A 7,624-nucleotide genomic window follows, 5' to 3' on the forward strand; every position below is an offset into this window, starting at 1 on the left:
AGTTAGCCTACGGTTTTCAGAAATCATTTCTTAGATTTGCAATTTGGAGAAATGGAACTAAATGTGGCCTGTGGACATTATCTTTGCATGCTTCCTTAGGAGTTAGGTGAGTCCCAAGGGCATCCTTTGAGTTTGCCATGTGGGACCATAGGATTGATTACACCTATTTTCAGCTCCAATTCTAGATATGGCAGGAAGAATAATTTCTACTTTTTTGTTTCTAATTATTCTGGCATTAAAATTGAAGAACTAAACTTTTCCTACTTTCCTTTGCTGTCTTCCTTTCTTTATAACACTTAACCATCTATATCACAACACATAAAATTCTATCTATCTATCTATCTATCTATCTTTTCTCCCTCCCTGTTGCTTCCTCCTTACTCCCTTTCTCCTCACCGTTATTCTCTCACTCCCCACATCCCTCACTTAGAATTCAGTTAACTTTGTCCTAACTTCACAACACACAAAATCCAAATTTCAGGACTAATGACATACAATACATTTTATCTATTCCTGTGTCCTACATATAGTAAAATGTCTTACTGTAATGCTTATTAAATCCTGGACATACACATTAAGGGAAGCTCTGAATTTGTAAGTATAAATCTTGACTACATCTGTCCTCTACAGCAAGTGTTTAGTGTTCTCTTGAACAAAACATTTGAATACTCTTCTAAGATTCCTGTACATTTTTTGTTCTTTATTTTCTATATTGAACTAGAATTTTCTGACTAATTTGGTCTCCTGTTTCTTTTTAGGAATATTCAATTTTTCTCACATGGATCAATAGAAAAAATATAAAAACATAATTTTTATATCATGGTATATATTTAACTGTATCAAAAAGTATCTATAGCACTATAAGTTGAAAATGAACATTAGAGAAATTGCAACAGCTACACATAAGGATTAAAGAAAAAATGCAACAGACTGTCCTAAGCAAAATCACTGTGGTAAACATTCAACTTAAAAAAGGTTCATTTTTAAGTGGATATTAGCCAACAAAAAGTACAGAGTACCCAAGATACAGTCCACAGAACTCAAAAAGGTCAACAATCTGAAGTGCCCAAGTGAGGATGCCTCAGTCCCACTTGGGAAAGAGAAGAAAGCAATCACAAGTGAGGAGGTATGGAGGGACCTGGGAGGGAAAGTAGTGGAGGAGGGGTGGGGAGAGGGGAACGTGATCTGGTACTGGGTGAGGGAAAAGGACTGAAGCCCTAAGGGCCAGCAGAAAGAATGGAAACAGGCAACCTTGGGAGATAGGATAGATAGGGAGATAGGAGGTTGGGGGAACACTTCAGAATGCACCAGAGACCTGGGAGGTGAGAGACTCTCAGCACTCAAAGGGAGGGACCTTAGATGAAATGCCTGACAATAGGGAGAGAGAACTTATAGAGCTCACCTCCAACAGGAAGCCAGGAGATCAAGTAAGAATGGGGTTGCAAACCCATAGTCAAAACTCTGTCCTATAATTGTTCCTGTCTGAAAGAATTACAGGGATGGAAATAGAGAGAAGCTTGAGGAAAAGAAGGTCCAGTGAGAGGCCCAAAGTGGGATCCAGCTCAAGGGGAGGTCCCAAGGCCTGACACTATTACTGAGCCAATGAAACACAAAAAGGAACTAAGCATGACCGCACTCCAGAATACCCAACAAGCAACTGAGTCAGATGCAGATATTTGCACCCAACCAATGGACAGAAGCAGCTGATCCCTGTTGTTGAATTATGGAAGGCTGAAAGAAGCTGAGGAGAAGGGCAACCCTGTAGGAGGATCAGCAGTCTCAATTAATGTGGACCCCCCAAGATCTCTCAAACACTAAACCACCAAACAGGCAGCATACACCAGCTGATATGAGGCCCCCAACACACATACAGTAGAGGACTGCTGGGTCTGTGTTCATTCAGAGATGATGCACCTAACCCTCTAGAGACTGGAGGCCCAAGCAAATTTAGAGATCAGGTGGGGAGGAGTAGGGGCATCCATGTGGAGACATGGGGTGGTGAGGAGGTATGGGTTGTGGAACAGTCAGAGGGGTGGACAGGGTGGGTGGAATAAAATATGGAGTGTAAAAAAAATAATTTATTAATTAATAATATATATTTTAAAATATTCATTTTGTGATTATAATTTGTGATTGTAATAATAACCAAAGTAAAACTCAGTTTAAAGTTATATATTATTTTGAATTTTGTGATTATGATAAAATGTTCTACTTTGCAATCTTAAAATGTTCTAATTGGAGAGTTTTATAGAAAGATTTCCACTGAGAAGAATTATGATAAAGGTTGAGATTTTGCAAACAATGCATTCTTTCAAAACAGCAAAGGATTTTGTTCAATATTAATAGGACTTGCTTACTCACTAGATTACTTTTGTGATCTAAGCACAAAAGATGTTATATCTAATTTATTTTATCTTTTAACTGTTGTTATAATTCTGTATATATGTAAAGAGCATAGAAATGTAAATTATGTCTACTAACTTCCAACATGTTTCATAATAATCACAGTCTTACATTCATTTCCCATTGATCTTCCTATAAATTAAATGCATCAAAATCGATGTGACTTTTACTCCACTTAAGTCGGCCATGTGTCTCTTACTGTATTATTTTTGTTTTATTTAGTCTACTGAATTTATAAGAAAGGCAATGGAAATTACAGAATAGGACACAAACATTTTCTCTCCAAAGGGACATTTTATAATTAATGTAAAATGGTTATAGAGCACAGGGCAAACTTAGAATGCAAGCTCATAGTTGGATCTTTTTTTCATGCTAATTCTGCTCTCCTGGGAGAGGTTGTCTGGAATGAGGAATACTCAGGTGGCTTCTTGTGAACAAATCCCCTAATGAATAAAGGAGCCAATCACTGGGCAAGTAGGCAGGACTTCTGGGTTGGACATAGGAAGAGGGGAAGCAGGAGAGAGTTAGGTCCTTTTAGAACTGGGGCAGCGTATGGATAAGATGTAGCTGCTAAAGTCTCTTGGTATCGTAACAGGTCTACAAGGATTCACCACTGGAAGAATCAGGTTTTAATAAGGCTTACAATCTAATTACAATTAGATTTTAGCTGTTGCACCCAGAGATCAAGTTATCATTGTTTCTGAACTAAGTTTGAGTTGCAATTTCTTTCACGGAGTGGCTTGTCTTGGTTCAAGAGAGAAAGGTACAGCGGTAAGGCATGGGTTTGTCAGATGTGCACCACAAAGGCCACAGGGGATTTGAAGCACAGTGTTGGCATGGTAATGACCCAGCAGTGGGAGCTTAGTGAGGTGGGTGGATAGATTATGGAGGGGAATTTGAAGCATGGGGCAGGCATGGTAATAACCTGCCAGTGGGAACTTAGTGAGCTGGTTAGAGACATGTCAGGAGTTCTGGGCCAGAGAGTCTCCAACGAAGCAAAACAGGCCTCTGGGGCAGAGAGGAGTTGTATGCATGTGTAGGAATGTGCCAGTTTGTTCTTAAATATTTCACTCAACAATGGATCATTTAAGAATTTTTAATTGGATATTTTCTTTATTTACATTTCAAATGTTATCCCCTTTCCCAATTTCCTACTCCCAGAAACCCCCTATCACATCCCCCCACCCCCTGCTTCTATGAGGGTGTCCCTCCATCCGCCCACCCACTCCCACCTCCCAAGCCTAGATTCCCCTACACTGGGTCATCTATCTAGCCTTTGTAGGACCAAGGACCTCTCCTCCCATTGATACCTGACAAGGCCATCCTTTGTTACATGTGCAGCTGGAGCCATGTGTACTCCTTGGTTGATGGCTTGGGTTTATTAAAATTGTTAATTATATGTATGTTTGCGTGTCTATATGTTTGTATGTGTACCTGAATGCAGTACTTATTATGGCCAGAAGAAGGTGAAGACTTCTCTGGAAATGGAGTTGCAGACACATGTGACCTATTAGAAATCAGTTTTAAGAACCAAACATAGGATCTTTGAAAGAAAATTATGATGACCATAACCACAGGACAACCTCTCCATTCCTTCACATCACTCATTTAATACTGATACATTAAAAAATGGTTACATTTTATTTAAGTAACTACTTACCGAAAGAGCTTCACTTTATTATTCTATATAATTCCAGGTGATATTTCATTTGCTAAGACCCCAAATTAACCTTTTCATTTTTCTTGTAAATCAGATAAAATAGAATTTCAATAGCACATTAATCATTTAAAATAAATATCTTTCTTTCAGATGGCATTTTGTAATCATTCACAATGCTTTTAAGTAAATAGCTATCCGTAAATCATTTGATTCCTTTTTAATTCTAAAAACAATAATATGAGTTGCACATGATCTTGTCAAATAGGAAAATGGTTTTAGCATAATATTCTTTAGAAACATCTTCCAAATGTACACAAGTATTTTGTTGTTCCTGTGAGTTCTTTAGTTTTTACTTAGCTTTCTAATGTAAGAACAGCAGACATGTTATAGACTTGCTTTTAATTTCAAGGAATCAACCACTTTTTAAAAGGCCAGTAACTCAAATGAATGGGCCAAGGCTTATTTCAGTTCTTCTAACCTTCTTTGGTCATGTAAACAGTAGAAACATTCAAGAAATTTCCGGGCTAAAACAACATACCAAGTGAGACAGAAATAAAAAAGTGTTCTCCTTGGCACACCTCACCTTCTAAATTTGATTAATGACAGACATGATGCGCTCATATTATTGCTGTGTAAAACATCAAGGAGATTGCCTTGCCAGAGGCCTAATGGCAAGGAATAACAAAGCTCTGGTTTTGAAGATGTTTATTGTCAAAAATATTTGAATTATAAATAGAATTGTGATAGAAACAACCTGAAGGGCATTCCTTTCTCAGGATAAAATGTGGGACTCATATTTTATTTATTTTTGTTTTCATCAATTTTTATTTCTTTGAGTTATGTGCTATGTATTTTCATCACATTCACCCTGTCACCAAACTCCCCCATCAAACTGCCTCCTCTCTAACTACTCAATTTTGTGTCCTCTTTGTTTTGTTTGTTTTGTTTTTTGAACACATCAAGTATAGTTTGTGCTGAAATATACTCTTAGATATGTAGCTTTTCAGAAAAGCATGGTCAATCCACCTGTGGTCACATTTTAAGAATGCTGAGTCTCTCTACTAGTAGTTATTGCTTGGCAATAGCTGCTTGCCTAGGGGTGGAACTTCACGACTGTTTCCATTCTCCATGCTGGGACTTTGTCTAACATGAGCTTGCACAGATATTGTCTATGTTGTCACAATTGCTATAAACTCTTAGGTGCAACTCACTCTACTGAGTCTGGAAAGCAATATTCCCTTGTAGTCATCCACCATCACTGGCTCTTAGAATATTTCAGAACACTTTTCTGCAATGATCCCTGAGCCTAGGAGGGGAAGGAGAGGATATGGATATATGAATTAGGATGAGAATTTCATAGCCTGTCATTCACTTTTCCATGACTAATTGTGATTCCCTATGTTCATCATCTATTGCAATATAAGCTTTTCTAATGAAGGATTGAAAAACACATTAATGTATATGCATAATGATAAGAGAACAGGAGTCAGTTTGATACTATGTACGTTTAGCAGCATATTAGTAGTAGGTTCTCCTTTAGGGCTTATGATTGGTCTATACACAGGTTCCTGGATCCAGTTATGGTGACAACAATGACTTTCAACTTATGGGACATGCCTTATATTCAGTAAGAAGGAAATCAATTGCTCCCATGAAGTATTTCAGAGAAAGTGCACATAAAAATCTAAAGGTTCTGTCCTGTTAGCTATTGCCTGCAGAAACAGATCCATGCACCATCTTTAGTAGTATGTCATGGCTTCCAAGAAAGGAATTATTTTAATTTTATTTTTGAGAGGTATTTAAAATAAAATTAGATACTGAATGTGGCACTGTATTAGTTACTTTTATGTTGGTATGATAAATTACAATCACCGACTCAGGTAACTCAGGTAAGATTTTAGTTTTGCTTGTTTTTCTGATGTTCCTAATGATGGGAAAGGCATGATTGAAAGAGTAGGAAGCTGACACATCATTTTATCCAATCATAAAAAAGCAATAGGAAAGGGACATACAAAAAACTATACTAACAACTAGAGGTTAAACAACACACCTTTGAGTGATGAGTGGGTTGTTGAAATCAGGAAATATATTCATGAACTCATAAAGTTGAATGAAAATTAAAAAAAAACAACACATCAGAATCTTTATAAGACATAATAGGCAAACCTATGAGGAAAATTCACAGTTATTAGTATTAATTTTTAAAATTAAGAAATCCTATCAAAAGCACCTAATGATGTTCATTAAGGTCCTAGAAAGACACGAGGAGGTTTGGATAATAGAAAAGAATAGTAAAGATCAGAAGAGAAACAGATGCAAGAGAGACCAAGGAAACAGTGTACGGAATCAATTGAATAAAAAATTAGCTCACTGGAAGATAAGCAAGATTGGCAGAGTTAGCCACACTCACCAGAAGAAATAAAAATTACTTGTTAATGCAATTATAGGTGATTGTTGAGCAGCAAACAGATCATTAGAGAATGCTTTGAAACCCTAAATTCTAATTAACTTGAAAGGTTAGAAAAATGGGTATGTATATAGTCAAATATGACAAATTATAATTAAACTAGCATTATTAAATCTTAGGCCTGTATTAAACAATTATATTGAGAAGTAATAAAGTCTCAAATATAAAAGAATGATTCAGGGATAGAAGACTTTACTTTGTGGTTAGTATCAGAAACTACACCTATAAAGTCTCATCAACATGATGCCTAAACATGAGCTGAATGAAAAAGATGTCAATGGGCATGCTAAAGACTGGGAAAAGTCCACAAGGCTTCAACCCTACACAAAGAACTGTAGGCAACTGAGGAAACTGAGAGCAGAAGAGATGGTCTTTCCCAGGAAGGATACACCAAATAATTGTCCAGTGCCAGACAGTCAGTCTAAAAACATACAGATAAATAACCTTATGCAAAGTAAACAGGTTATATTTAGGAACATACATGTATAATAACTTTAGTTAAAAAAAAAAAAAAAAAAAAAAAAAAAAAAGAGGCCATGAATTTGAAATAGAAAGGAGAGGGATATGTGGGAGAGTTTGGAGAGAGTAAAGGAAAGAAAAAAATGTTGTAATTGAATTATAATCTCAAAAGTAAAAAATAAAAAATACAAAAGGAGTATATGCTGGTCTCTCTGAGGACCTGAGTTTGGTCCCCAATACCCATGCCAGGGGTTTTAATGCTGCCTCTATCTGCAGCTCTGAGGAAGTCTGATGACTTTGAACTTTAAGTACACATACACTTGCATGACATATGCATACATACATAGTGCATACGCATACACAGAAACATGTACACATACCACTATACAAACAGAGATAAAAATAATAAAAGTAAAAACAAAATAAAGTTTCAAAACAACTAGTTTCCCTTCTTAATTCTACAGGACTTTAAAGAAGGGCTCATACCAGTGTTCTTCAAATGGTTCATGAAGTAAAAACAGTATTGTTAGCAAGCTCAGCTTTCAAAAACAGCCTATTCCTGATATCCAAACTGAAAGGGAGAAGGAAGGAAGGAAGGAAGGAAGGAAGGAAGGAAGGAAGGAAGGAAAAAAGGA

The sequence above is a fragment of the Mastomys coucha genome, unplaced genomic scaffold (assembly GCF_008632895.1).
Source record: "Mastomys coucha isolate ucsf_1 unplaced genomic scaffold, UCSF_Mcou_1 pScaffold6, whole genome shotgun sequence".
NCBI classification, from domain to species: domain Eukaryota; kingdom Metazoa; phylum Chordata; class Mammalia; order Rodentia; family Muridae; genus Mastomys; species Mastomys coucha.